Source organism: Sorex fumeus, unplaced genomic scaffold (assembly GCF_029834395.1).
Source record: "Sorex fumeus unplaced genomic scaffold, SorFum_2.1 ptg000098l, whole genome shotgun sequence".
NCBI lineage: Eukaryota > Metazoa > Chordata > Mammalia > Eulipotyphla > Soricidae > Sorex > Sorex fumeus.
The window spans coordinates 40,505,499-40,520,142 of record NW_026606155.1 but is presented as its reverse complement, the minus strand read 5'-3'; the positions used below and the strand labels follow the sequence as shown (position 1 = coordinate 40,520,142).

General features: G+C 43.3%; 1 protein-coding gene across 5 annotated transcripts in view; it reads left to right on the top strand.

Annotated features, from left to right (window-relative positions):
- Positions 1 to 7,898: 7,898 nt before the first annotated feature.
- The window catches only part of FBXO34 (F-box protein 34), a 66,161-nt gene continuing 59,415 nt past the window's right edge, over positions 7,899 to 14,644 (top strand). For 2 of the 5 annotated variants that reach the window (XM_056133585.1, XM_056133586.1), the window contains exon 1: positions 7,943 to 8,024. The gene's annotated coding sequence lies outside the window, so the exon portion shown is untranslated. Of the gene's footprint in view, positions 8,025 to 8,367; positions 8,424 to 14,644 lie in introns of those variants that run through there. The other 3 variants (XM_056133583.1, XM_056133587.1, XM_056133584.1) reach the window with 3 other exon arrangements.

Below are 14,644 nucleotides of genomic sequence, written 5' to 3'. Positions count from 1 at the left end.
CCATGTCAAAAGGGGCTTCTGGCTACAGGGTCTGGCCCTGCAGGAACCTCTTTGAATCCTCTTGATCTTTCCCCATTGACTGGAGAGAACATCTGAGTAAAATCCTAGGGGGATATTTCTTCCTCTGGGAGGAGGAAGATGGCTCTATTTTTCTCTTCCTCCCTTTCTGAATCTTTCTCTCTCTCTCTCTTGTCAGTACAGAGATCAAATCATTCTTAATCTAGACTACTGCTGTCCTTGCAGAAAAATCTTTCTAAAAAGAAATCATTACTTATAGAGTCTATTCTAAATGCCTGGCACTGGATCTGGCAGTAGCATCTAACTATGGCTAGAACTCAGACCACCTCATTATTTTTTTTAGAGGGGTTGCACCCGCAGGTGCTCAGAACTTATTTATAGATCTGCACTCAGGGGTAACTCCTGGTGGAACTCAGGGTCCATAGTGGTGCCAGAAATTGAATATGGGTTGACTACATGCAAGGCAAGCACCGACCCACTGTATTGTCTCTCTGGCTCATTAGTCCCCATTTTGGGGGGTGATAATAAATAAGAAGCAAGAATGCTATGAAATTTTGTGAAATGGTTTTGAGCAAGCAGACGATAAGATGTCAAGGAAAGTCTGGTTTGACTAGAGGCTTTAGCCATCTCCCTATATAACCTCCAGAGAAAGAAAATTCTAAGTAAAACCTGCATTCACCAGGTAAATGAAATTTAAGTTCCCTAGCTTATGTCAGTTTCTCTCCAAGCTCTCTCCTAAATGTTCTGCACCTGTAGTACTGGGAGGATCCTTTGAGTTAACACCAAAGGTAGTGTCAGTGTAGAGTGGGGAGATGAGTATCTAAAGGATGGATAGACCCAAAGGTCTTGGAAAGAAAGAGAGACTGCCTGACTTGACAAAGGAGCTAACACAATGCTTTCGTGATTTCCTCCTGAATTGCACTTGGAATCTGTAAACTAGAGGTGTTAGGTACAGGAACTTCAGGAATCTGATTGTTGCTTATGCCTACATTTCTAGTAAAAAACTGAACATAGGAGAGGAAGTAAGGGGTAGAGTAACAGTACAGTGGAAAGGCACTTGCCTTGCACACAGCTGACCCAAGTTCATTCCCCAGCACTACAGATTGCCCCCTGAGCCCTGCCAGGAGCAATTCCTGAACACAGAGTCAGGAATAAGTCCTGAGAGCCCAAGACAAACAAAGGAGGAACTTATCCCTTTTGTAAGTGTGCATGTTACATAAAGCATTTTTGAAGATATTAAAATTATTCTCAAAATTGTATATATATTATACAATTATATGGTGCTTTCCCACAGCCCTCTGAAAATAGAGATTTTTGGTTTTTTAGCTTCCAATCAGATCTCCAAAAAAAAAGATAAGGACTGATATGTTCTGATACTTTATGGTTTCACTTTTTTTTTGCATTTAAAATTTTATTTTTTATTTATTTTTAAAATTTTTATTAGTGAAACACCATGAGGTACAGTTGTAGACTTACAAATTTTTGTGCTTGGGTTTCAGTTATACAATGATCCAGTACCCATCCCTCCACCAGTGCCCATTCTTCATCATTTACATTTTTAAAAAATTTTTGTTAGTGAAACACCATGAGGTACAGTTGTAGATTTACAAACTTTTGTGCTTGGATTTCAACTGTACATTGATCAAACACCCATTCCTCACGAGATTAGTATTAGGAGTTTTGCTCCATGGCTTGGAGGTCAGCCACACACTCTAGGGGAAAAGGGAGCTCAGATAGAGAAAGGAGCACCAAATAAAGCGTGTTAGGAGGATCCTCCCAGGATGGGAGAAAAATGCTGAAAGTAGACTACAGACCAAACATGATTGCCACTCAATGATTCTTTTGCAAACCACAACACCTAAAAGGAGAGAGAGAACAAAAGGGAATACCCTGCCACAGAGGCAGAGTGGGATGGGGGGATGGGGGATGGGAGGGATACTGGGACCGGTGGTGGTGGAAAATGGTTTCACTTTTGACTCTACTTTGTCCCTCACAATCTACCTCTCAATGATAAGATCAGTTTGTAGGTGTTGGCAGTTTGAAACTTGTAGGTCAATTGCTTCTCTTTACTCTTCTTTTTATTAATAATGGTGCTTATGGTGGTTGAGTGGTCCCTATCCAGCCTCCCACCGGCCACAATGAGTTTCATACACAAACAATCCAGGTATAAACTTGGGGCTGCAAGTGTGTTGCATTGACTTTATTCTAGCCTTCCTAAGAGCATGAATACACTTGTCACTTTTGAAGGATATTTTTGCTTCTTTTTTTATTTGAGCTTTTTGTAACAAAAGTATGTAGGGAAGGCAGTTCATAATCAGTGCCTTGTAGGAAAGATCAGTGTTGATGCAAAATCCAATGAAGTGTGTCTCTTGATTATGTTTCTCCTGCAGTGGAGGAAATAAGTTCGAAGAGTATAGGTTAGAGAGGAAGATGAGATGAAGTGGAGAGGAAGAAGAGATAGTGTTTTTCCTTTTGAGGTAACATTAAACTTATTAATGGAATAAGAAAGGCTCTTAATTGTCTACTGAGTGAAGAGCAGTGATAAACATCAAATCTATATAAGATAGGTTTTGATCTAATACATTTTTCTGACTTGGGATGACTAAGTGCTTATCATTTCTGGGGGAAAGTTATAAGTGCCATATTTAGACTATTTCTTCTGTGTCTTTTCAGGTTACCTTACTCTTGTTCCTGTTTCAGCTTATCAGGCCATTAGCCTCTGAGTCACACTGATGCCCATCTGGACAGTTCCTCCCTGAGAAGCCATCACACAACCTGTGTCCATGAATTGCACTGGCTTAATGCATTATTTCTTGGTATAATTGCCATTGTACAAATAAAATTAAGGGGGCTGGAGATATGATACAGTGGCAGAGCATTTGTATTGCACATGGTTGACCCAAGTTTGATGCCTAGAACACCATATAGTTCCTGAAGCTCTTCCCCCAACCCGCAAGAATGATTCCTGAGCACAGAGCTTGGAGTAAGTCCTGAGCACTGCTAGGTGTGACCCAGGAACCAAAAGAAATTTTTTTTTTAAGTTTCAGTGTCTCCTAGTTTTATCTTTTCCCCTTTTGTCTCTGTGGCCTTGTTTTGATCAGTTTACAGCTAGTCCAAGACCAGAACCGAAATTGGAGAATTTATTTCCTTTTCTTCAAATAAAAAAATTTGTGTGTGTGTGTGTGTGTGTGTTTGTGTCTGTGTGTGTGGTGTATGATATCTGACAGTTCTTAAAGGGTGCTCCTGGCTTCAAGCTTGGGGGATTGTGAGGGATTGGGGGGAATCGAACCTGGGCCTCCTGCATGCAAAGCATGCACTCTTAGCCCTTTGAGCTATCTGCTTGGACTCAAAAGGGAAAAGTTTTAGAAACTTTACTATCAGAGTAATTTTATATGTGTCAAATTTAATAACAAAAAATTTGGAATTTAGAGCCAAAGAAAGAGTACAGAATTAAAGTGAAGTGACTTTTTTTGTTGTTGTTGTTAGCTTTCTTATGTTTTTGTTTTTGGACCATACCTGGCAGTACTCAGGGCTTGCTTCTGGCTCTGTGCTCATGGATCACTCCTTGCAGTTTTGGGGGACCATATATGATGCCGGGGATCCAACGTGGGTTAACTGCATACAAGGCAAGTATCTTAGCTGCTGTAGTGTACCTTTAACCCTTGTACATAGATTAAGGCTCTTAATAACCAATCAGGTTTGATCTCCAGTATATATCATATGTCCACAGAGCCAGGAGTAAGTCCCAAGCACCACTAGGTGTGGTCCCCCAACCAAAATAAAACAAAGCAAAAGAAATGAAAACATCCTATAGTTTGAGAAACACTAGATCACAAGAAGATGAATAAGACTTTTGACATATAAATTTTTGACTTTTGACAATAAAGATGTACTATATCCACATAAACACCATTATTTCAGTTTAAGTTTTACTGTCTTTAACCTAACTAAAATCCCAGCAAAACAATTGATGTGGTGAGAGCTCTGGGGTTTTTGCTGTTTGACTTGACCTGTGAAATCTTGGTCAAGTGGTTTAATTTTTCAATGGTTTAACTTTTCATTTATTTGTAATAATTATAGGACTCACCTCATAAAGATTTTCCTGATGAAAAATAATATACATTGAAAACACATCAGAGAATCTGAACCATACATTATAAATGCAGCCAGCCCCAATATGATTCCTGGCACTGCACACTGTCCCCTAAACTAGCCGTCCCTCAAACTCTCACCCCAACAAAGGACCAAATAAAATCAAAGTGCAGATTTAAGAGTGACTTAAAAAATCATGTTAGAAAAAAACTCACGTTGGAAGTTTGTTTCAGTAACTATAAATGTGTTTATTGTACTCTTGCACCTAGTAATTTCATTTTTTATCTTTAAATGTCTACATTCTTGAAGAAAGAGAAGGAAATCTTTTATATTCAGGATTCCTTGTTTTGTCACTAGTTTGTTGATGTTCAGGCTTTTCTTTCTCTTTCTGCGCTATATATTTTTTCAGGTTACTTTTGTAGTGGGCTGGAGCGACAGCACAGTGGTAGGGCGTTTGCCTTGCGCGCGGCCGACGCTGCTGACTCAGATTCAATTTCTCTACCCCTCTCGGAGAGCCCAGCAAGCTACTAAGAGTATCTCGCCCACAAGGCAAAGCCTGGCAAGTTCCCCGTGAAGTATTCAAGTATTCGATATGCCAAACCAGTAACAACAAGTCTCACAATTGAAACGTTACTGGGCCCCTGGAGCAACTCCATGAACAATGGGAAGACAGTGCTACAGTGCTACTTTTGTAGCAATGTGAACGTTCTTACCTAAAGCCAGAAAGATCTAGAAATTTCAAGCTGTGACTAGACTTCCAGAGGACTTATCACAAAAGTTGAATCCAACCTTGACCCAAGAGTCTTCTCAGATGTCCACCAAAGACAATTCCCAAAAAGATTCATCTGCCTCTCAGCTGCTCCCAGAGGCTAGATACAGAACCTCCTTAGCAACCTGATTCCGCCCTAGTTCCACAGATCCTTCCCATGTACCAGAATATTCACCAGGAGAGAAGGACTATGAAAATAACTTATAGGGGACTGGTAAAAGAAGAGGGGAATAAAAAAGAGGGTGGTTCCTGGGGGGGGGGGGGGGAAACTGACGAAAATTATAATTAAAAAATTAGATACCCAATACCTCAATTTCTTTCTTCTGAGAACTATAGCAGAAAGTAAAGGTGATTCCATTTTTACTTATTTATTTTTAACAATGTAGGGCTATAGTGTACATTCCTTGTGAGAGGCCCTGAGTTTGATCTCTCACCTGCTGGTAGTATCACTGGTGAACGCCACACAATTGAAACATATATTTCTACATAGCTGTCATTACCGAGAGTATTCGATATGCCAGACACAGTAACAACAAAGTCTCCAATGGAGACGTTACTGGGCCCGCTCGAGCAAATCGACGATCAACGGGAGGGCCTTTACCTTTACCTTTAGCTGTCATTATTACTTATCCATAGTGTTTCCTGAGAAGAGCAATATGGGGATTGTGTCTTAGCATACCCATAAATCTCATCTACTCCTATTCAGTTCCCATTGTTTCAGTTATTGGAGATGGTACATATGCTTGGTTGGGGATTCCTAGGGGTTATACATCTGATTGTGGTACTTGCACAGTAACAGTACTACCAGGGGGTGCATTCTTTTTATCAGCTGGGATGCTGGTCATCATTTCAAAGTTCTTTGTGGTGCTCACACAAGTCTGACTGGGGAAACACAGTTGAGTCATAGTGTTCTGACACTGGAGATGGTGCTCCTGGGTTCTGGGGCCCGGCGTCCAGACAGCAGAGTCATAGGGACTGTGCTCAGAGCATGAGGGCAGTGTTGGAAATCAAACTAAGACTTCACCTTGGCAAGGAAAGTGCTTCGACATTGAGTCATCAAAGCTTATTCTTGTAGCTTATTTATTTTTTATTTTCATTTTTTGCTTTTTGGATCACACTCGGCAATGCACAGGGGTTACTCCTGGCTTGTGCTTAGTAATTACTCCTGGCAGCGCTTGGGGGACCATCTGGGATGTTGGGAATCGAAACCCGGGTGGGTTGCATGCAAGGCAAATGCCCTACCCGCTGTGCTATTGCTCCAGCCCCTTGTAGTTTATTTTTTTTAACAGTAATTTTTCAGATAATTATGAGCAACCTGGGAAAGCTACTGTATGCTACAGACTGTATTGTCAATATATTGGTAACTGAAAGTCCTTATTCTTGCATTTCTTTTAAGATTTTCAGGGTTTACTGCTCATGAAAGGACTTAATAAACATCTCACACCATCCACTAGAGTGCCTGTGTCCCGCTACCATTGTCTGAAGGTCGCTAGTCCAGTCATGGTAAGCTCAGTTCTGAGGTGCTGATACTTTAGGCCATTTGTGATTCCCTTAGTGTCTTTTTATATCCCACATGGCAAATCATTCTGTACCTTTTTCTAACTTCACTCAGCTTCGCATCTCTTTTCTAACTTGACTAAAGTTAGAGATAGAAAGAATCTATGTCCTTGCTGTTGAATCACTTTAATTTACTTTAGTTCCTTGTTTTGATAGGATCCAAAGAAACACTAAGGCCTTGAGAATTGCCTGCGTGTATTCTAAAAGTCTGAAGCCAGTCAGATGAAACCTAACACAGGAATTTGAAGCACAGTTAACTTGTATGGGAGGAAGGTAAAGAAAACATTGAGTGTTTTGGCTAGCGCATAATTAGGGCAGGATGTTTCAACTAGACTTTCAAAAAAATTGAATTGTAATAAATGTTTTAGAGTGTACTTTTAAAAATTCATGTGTATTAAAAGAGTCTTGTAAAAGTTGAGATGAATTTGGACACCTTTAAAAAAGGGAATGGAGAATTCATCAAAATTTCTATGTTCACTTAATATGTTTTTGTAGCTGTTAAATGTTCTTTTGTAGCTTATGTAGAAATATGAAAAACAGGATCCAAACTTGCATACACTCTAAAATCACTCTTGTAAAATGAAATGCATGTGACAAAGGTCTCTAATATACAAGATGCTGAGAGTCACTGTGTTAGGATGGAGAAATTTTTCTTTATTGACCTTCCATTTTATGATGTGGTTAAAAAATTTAGAGAAAAAGCAATTACTTTAAATGCTGGGTATAAAAACGACACTCCGATTAGAAGGTTTTAAAAAAATTAATGATTTCAACCTTCTTCTTGGACCAAGGATATAGCTCAATGGTACTGTGTATGCCTCACAGGTGACTCTAGGTTCGATTCTTGGTTTCAGCCCTGAAAGACAAATAGCCCTCTTTTCTATTATTTTCAATCCCTTACGTTTCTACAGAGCGCAGTGAGACTGCCACTATCACATATAGATACATATATCTATGTTAGCAGATATTCCTGCAGTGATTTACAGAATAAAACTCCAATAGACTAACAATCCTGGCATTCGTAGAGGACTCTATTAAATCTTTCCTTTGACAAAAGAACCCAAACAGGACCCCTGTCTATAGGACAGGACAGTAACCTAATACCGTTTATAGCTCCAGGTGCACTGGTGAGTGCTCCACCGATGGAGCACGCGGGGCCTGACGACCATTCTGGCTAGCCTTAGGGTCCAGTGCTGCTTCTCCAGGTCATGCCTGAGCGTTCCTTCTCCAGCACCTCGCGGCCTCGCAGCCGGCCGCTTCTCCCCAACTTCTCCGGGTCAATTCCCCTTCGCGCTTCCCGTCCCCAGCGACCGAAGTGCCACCGCGCGATCGGCAGGGGGCGCTGCGAGCCTCCACCCACCAGGTTCCCGCGGCCCCGCCCCTGGCCAACCGTCGATTGGGCCGCCCGGTGACGTCACGCCGTTTTAGCCAAACAAATGGGTTTCGGGGCGAGCGTTGGACTCCGCCGCGCCGCGCTGGGCGCTCGGTCCGCCTCAACGCTGGGGAACGAGCCAGGCCTCCCGCCGCCGCCGCCGCCGCATCGGGGTGTGCAGCGCCGGGCCAGGCCCCGAGCGGGGCAGGAGCGCAGGTGGGTCGGGGTCTGGGCGTGGGCCGCGGCGCGAGGACGGCGCGGTCGTGGTCCGGCGGCGGCGGCGGCGGCCACCGTGGCCGCTCCCCGCCCCCTCCCGCCGCCCGCCTGCGCTCCCGGGGTAGCCGGGCGGCGGGTGGGGGCGGGGACGCCGTCCGTCCGCGGCTCCGGGCCGGCTCGCGGCGCGCCCCCGGACCCCCGCGGCCCGTGCCCGCCTCCCCGGGCCGGGGGTGGGGGTGGGGGCAGCCTCGGCCGGGCGCGCGGGCCCCCTCAGGAGAGGGCGCCTCGCGGCGGGCGCCGGCTCCGCGCGCCGGGCTGAAGTGGAGGCGCTCAAGGATAGGCCGTGAGGAGGCACCGGAGCGGCTCTCCCACCTCCGCGACCTCCCGCGGCTGCTTGAAGTCTGCGGGTGTGTGTGTGTGTGTAGGGGGATGGCGGGAGCTAGCGGGGGAAGGGGGTCGGCGGGTCCGAATCGTGCCTGCCCCGCGTCCGCCAGCGACCTGCCCTTCCCCGCGACCGTGCAGGTGAGCTGGCGCCCGTGCCCCCTCAGGCACTGGGGCAGGACGGCGGCGCGAGGGCGGCGCTGGCCGCGGTGTGCTTGTGTGTGCGTGTGTGTGTGTGTGTGTGTGTCCCAGTGTGTGTGTGTTTTGGGGGGGAGGCTGGCGCAGTGGCGACTGCAGTTGTCCCCCCTTCCCTCCCGCCCTCGCGCACACACACAACCGGGACCGCGATGAAGTCACAGAGCGGCAGCGGGGGGGCCGCGTGCCCATGACGTCAGGGGCGCCCAGGAGGCGGCTGTGACGTCACCGCAGACCCCGGCGGCGGCGGCGGCGGCGGGGACCTGGGTGCACAGGAGGGCCCGGCGGCCGAGCCCGAAGCGGGGGTGGGGTGGGGGGGTGAGACCGGAGGAAGTTGAGGCGTGCCCGCCTCGCGCTCGGCTGGTTGGCAGGCGGTCGCCGCGGACCTCGGAACCGAAAGTTGTCGGGTCTCAGCGCTTCACGATTTTCGAGTAATAGTTGTCAACTTTTTTTTTTTTAACCACCCCCCCCCCCCTTTAAGTTCATTCCTAACTGCCGTTGGATCTGGGGCGCGTTTGATCGGGGGGAGACCTGCCTATCCACTGGAAGGAAGGGGACTGAGATGGGGCGGCGGGGGCAAGGGTGCAAGGGTGCGTAATAGGAATGCCTTTCGGGGAAGCTAAGCTGTTTGCTTTGATGGAGACACACGTACGTGCGCGCGCGCACACACACACACACACACTCACACTCACAACTCCCACTACCTCCGGGTTCATTGGCAGCTCATTCGTTTGGGCTTTCCTCTTGTTTTTCATCGTTTTGTTCACATCTTTCTTGGAGAATGACCGGGAAGATGGAGGGCAGACCTTAGATGGATTTTTTTTTAATTTATTTTTATTGTAGTGGCTTGGAATAAATTCGGTATATATTTTGGCGAAGTGGAGCTGGCAGCAGGGGGCACACCCAGCAATGCTCAAGGCTGACTCCTGGTGCAGTGCTCAAGGGATCACTTCTGGCGGTGCTCCTGGAACCGAATGGGATGATGATGTGGGGATCGAACCCAGTATGGCCGACCGCCTGCAAGGCAGACGCTCCTACCCGCTGCACTATCATTTTGGCCCTGAAATTAGAGTTTTTAAGAAGTGTCTTTTCTATGGGTATTTCCCTCCCCCCAAAGATTTCACGAGATCGCGTTATTATTCCATCATATCAATGAAATATAATGTTTCTCATTTCTCTCCTCCTTTGCAATAACGAATATTCACAGTATTTAAACCGTATTTGAAAGTAGTTGGAAATGTAGAGGCTTGTACACTGTAGTATCTTCATAGGGTAGCTTGGATGGGAGTCCTCCTTCCTCACTGACCTTGACCTGTAAGTTTTTTTTTTTCTTTTTTGGTTTGTTTTTGGTTACTACTTCCTTCTCGGATTTGGACTTCAAAGGTGATAAGGCATTCTCCCTGGATTTTATATCAACCAGCAGGTGGAAGTTATGCTGTGCTCTATAAAATGAAAGCCAAACTTTGCCCTCTTTAATGATTGTTGGATTTGACTGAAAGTTCTCAGAGCAAGGCTTTCCTTAAAATCCCTTTTTATCTTCATTATACTGAGAAAATATAACAACATTGTATGCACTACTGGTGCTTGGTATGTTTTTTTTTTTCTACCAAGTTTCATTCTCTTCCTTCCCACTGCCGCCAAACTGGGGTCTCATATACTTTGAAGCATTTTTTAAAAATATTTTTTTAATTGAGGTACTGTAATTTACAGTTATTCATAACTTTACAATCAGCCATGATCAAATTCCATGTGGATGGTTTACCCGACCTCAGATCTCAACCCCATCACACCAGTATCAGACATCACCCCCGCCTGGGCTCTGGGACCATTTGGGGTGCCAGGGACCCAACCCTGATCAGTCGCATCGCTCAGCTGCTTTGCAAGGCAAACGCTGTAACTGCTGTCCTATCACTCTGGCTCCAAAGCATGATTTTTTAAAAAAAAATTTAATTTGGTGATGTCCTGTGATTTACAATACTATTATTGGTATTTCCTCTGAAGCATACTGTCTAATCCATTGACTCCCTGCCAAGAGTTTTGCTTTTTATTTCAAAATAAATTAGAAATTACATGGTGACAATGCTGAATGAAGAATCTAGACAAAATTTGAACCTTTGGAGCCTCGGGTTTGATAGATTACCAAATTAACGTGAAACTGTTGCTTTTGGGCTTGTTAATATGCTTTTAAAAGAGAAGGAGCAGTATTCAAAAGATAATACTGGTAAGATTGAAAGACACATATATCCTAGTAGTCTTTTACTTGCCTGAGACTTTACTATAAATCTGTAAAGTGTAGCAGTGTAAGTGGGAAGGGATGAAAGTCAAACTGTGATTGACAGAAAAATGATAATAAAGTAGTGCCTTCTTGGCAGTGCCTTTTTTACCTTTTCAGCAGTTGTATAAGTTTTATTTTTCCTTATGAAAAATGAGTTACTACTTGGAGAATAATGTATGACTTGTTTGTTCTGATGTAATTGAGTGACTGAACAACACAGATTAAAACAATAGCCAGTTTACGTGTATAGTTGTATAATTATTAACAAGCCATACGTACTTTGGTATCTCAGTTTTACAGTTTATACTTTTTTTCATCTATACCTTGCAGTTTTGGTTTGGTTTAGGAAGTAGCTTACTTTTGTGTGTGTGTGTGTGTGAAGTAAGGTAGGCTTTTGTTTGTTTTTGAGGACCTCACCTCGAAATGCTTAGGGTTTATTCCTGGCTTTGCATTTAGGGATTACTGCTGGTAGTCTCAGAGGACCATATGAATGGCTGGGATCAAACCCTAGTTAGCACATGCAAGGCACGCACCCTATCCACTGTCATTTAGTTACAGTATTGGAAGGGACAAAATCAACCTGCCTTTGATGATACAGCATATTTTTGACATGAAAGAAAATATCAGAGTGAATATTATTTTAGAAATTCTTAGAAATATGTTTCTTGACTCACTTTTAAGGTTCCACAGAATTCAAATTTTTACACAAATGTTCTACTTTGTTTTTTAAATTTAAAATTATGTTCAATCAGCTTGATCTGGAGTTTTGATATTCTAATAAACAATCTTGTTTTTAATATTTGTTAGGGAGGAAACATACTAAGCGTTAGAGACATCATTTATTGTGTATCATCCAGAATTTGGAGCTGTTTAGAACCAGATATGTGAGGGAAGCTACTATGGTATAATGAATGCTTGCCTTGTTAGGTCATGTGTGACAAAGGAAAAATTCAGCAGGGGCATAATCTGTAGTCCTGTAGCAGCAACAAAAACAAAAAAAGAACCGATTAACTCCAAATGTATTTAGGTCACTGGGAAATTGAATTCCTGTTCATCCTATCTTTCTATGATTTATCTTTTTTCTTTTAGTTTCTGCTTAGACCATACTGTTATATCCAGTGAAACATTAATGGTTAAAATATATGTTTCTGTTTTCTTTCTTTGTTTTGGTTTTTGGGCCACACCCAAAAAGGAAAACAAAGTAACCTGTGCTCAGGGTTTACTCCTGACTTTGTGCTCAGGGATCTCTTCTATCAGTGCTCAGACCATATGTGATACCAGAGATTGAACATAGGTTGATGGTATGCAAGGCGAGCTCCATAATCCCAGTATGATCTCTTTGGCCACAGAATATAGATTATAACATTTCTTAAAATAGTTTTACAGTCTATTTCAGTTCCTGACTTCTGCCTTGGAGAATCTCCATATTTTCCCCTTTCTTAATGTACAATTTGAATCCTATCATGAACCTTTCCTACTTTCAGCACATGTAGACTTTAACTTAGAACTCAGCACTATGTAAATGCGGTTATTATTATCAGACACAGATTTTATTTACACAACAATCATTTTTTGTGTACTTCTATGCCAGTTATGCAGCCTTTAACTGTGATACACAGGTGAATTATCTTTGCTATAAAGGACTCTGGACCTTAGTTTTAACTTTCCTTTGTCATGCAGTGTGTCCCAGAGTGGGCAATAGCTGATCACTGGAACCATGTGGGAGTGATAATAGCCATGGTGTAATTAGGGGGCACTCTCTGTTTGCTTGTGGTAGGTTTCTAGCTGGGGGGGGGTGCTGAGTATTTTGAAAAGGGCAGTGTATGCCAGTTCTGTTCCCAGTTTGGGGACCTCTGTTTAGAGGACCATGGGTCTGAAAGACCAGAATTGGATCCACAGGATGAACTAATTGTTTGGCCAGATTGGTCAGAGGTCTTATTTGAAGTTTAGATTAAAGAGATATTAGATTAAGGGTTCACAGGACAGATTTGAGTTGTCCTAGAGTGAATGGAGCTTAGTAGAGTAAGTATTTTGTTTGAGGCAAGAGCAAGTGCTCATGTCCAGAACTAGTCTGTACAGGCAGCCTAAAACTAAAGATAGAGGAGGGACAATCCAGGGCCAGAGCTATAGTCAGTGGCTAGCGTGCTTGCCTTGCACGTGGCAGTCCCGGGTTTGATCCCTGGCATCTCATATAATCCTCAAGCACTGTCAGGAGTAATTGTACATTGATTTCTTAAATAACCAGCACTTAGACTTTGTCATTCATATTTTCCTATATTTGCTTATCTGCCCTTTTATCTTACCCTTCCTCTTACCCTTTTTCAATCTTACATTTTTATTGTATTTCAAAATAAATTTTCCTCCTAGATATTTCCAGCAGGTCTGCCATAAACAATATACTTGGTTTTTTTTTTTTGCGTAGAATATACATACAGTAAAATACAAAAAACTTTATGTATATCATTCCCCTTAGTTTGGACAAGTTTGTATATATGTATAAGCCCAAACCCTTTTAACATAGACAGTCATGTACTGCATACTTTGATCACCACCAAGCTCTTATAAACAAGGATGGATCCTTTAGATAGCTTTGGTGTCTATTAATGGCTGTACTGTCTAGATTTTATAAATGTCCACAGAACATCAAAATAGCATTGCATTTTTAAGATTATATTCTAGTCATTAGTAAGTGGCTAGAGAATTTTGTTATCACTACTTCACTGAAAAGTTCCTTTGTACACTTTCAAGGTCAATTTAATTGGCTTTTTTTTAACCTTCTGCAAACTTCTACTGTATGCTCTTAAAGTACCAGTACAAGGGGATTGTGTTCTTAGCAGCACATGTGTGAGTGGTATTTATTATGCTGGGTGTTTAGAATAGAAAGGAATGAAGAACACAGTGCCTGGTCTCTTTAAGCTTAGAATTTAGTTTAGGTTTCAGTTTGTGTTTGAAGAGTGTGAAATAAGTGTTCCATGAACTCAGAGGCAGCAGTTGCGACTGGCCAAGAAAGCTTCCTAGGTCTTGAATTGGAACTTTATTTTAGGATTGATCACTTGATCACTTGATATCTCGTTACTCATTGATTTGCTTGAGCGGGCGCCAGTAACGTCTCCATTCATCCCTGTTGTGTGCTAGCGTAGCCCAATGGCATCTGCTCGTTTTAGGAACACAAAGAGCTCAAACTGATCGTTCAGGGTCTTGACGAAGAAGTCTGACCATCTCGTAGGTGGGTGGCCACGCGATCTTTTGACGTCCCATGGAATCCAGTCGGTAATGGCTCTAGTCCAGCGGTTGTCTCTAAATCTTATTACGTGTCCAGCCTATCTGATTTTTGGCACCTTGGCAAACGAGACAGCGTCCCTGATTCTTGAGTGTTGACAGAGGTCAGAACTCCGGATTCTTTCTCATTTGAGTGAAGCGTGATACGCCAAGCATAGCTCTGTCAATTCCTCTTTGAGAGACCCGAATAGCGTTCTCATCCTGTTTTCGTAGGGCCCAGGTCTCTGAGGCATATGTCAATGCAGGAAGAACAGTGGAATCGAAGAGATGTGCTCGGAGCTGGAGGTTCTTCGTCCTCTTAGTTATTTCTTCGAGACTCTTGAAGGCGTTCCAAGCCACTCTTTTCCTCCTGCGCAACTCAGGTGCCAGGTCATTCATCGTGTTGATTTCTCAACTTAGGTACATATAACTGTTGCATTCGGTGATGGTCGTTCCATTGTGAGTGAATGGAACATCAAGAACAGGACTGTTTCTCATCAACATTGTCTTT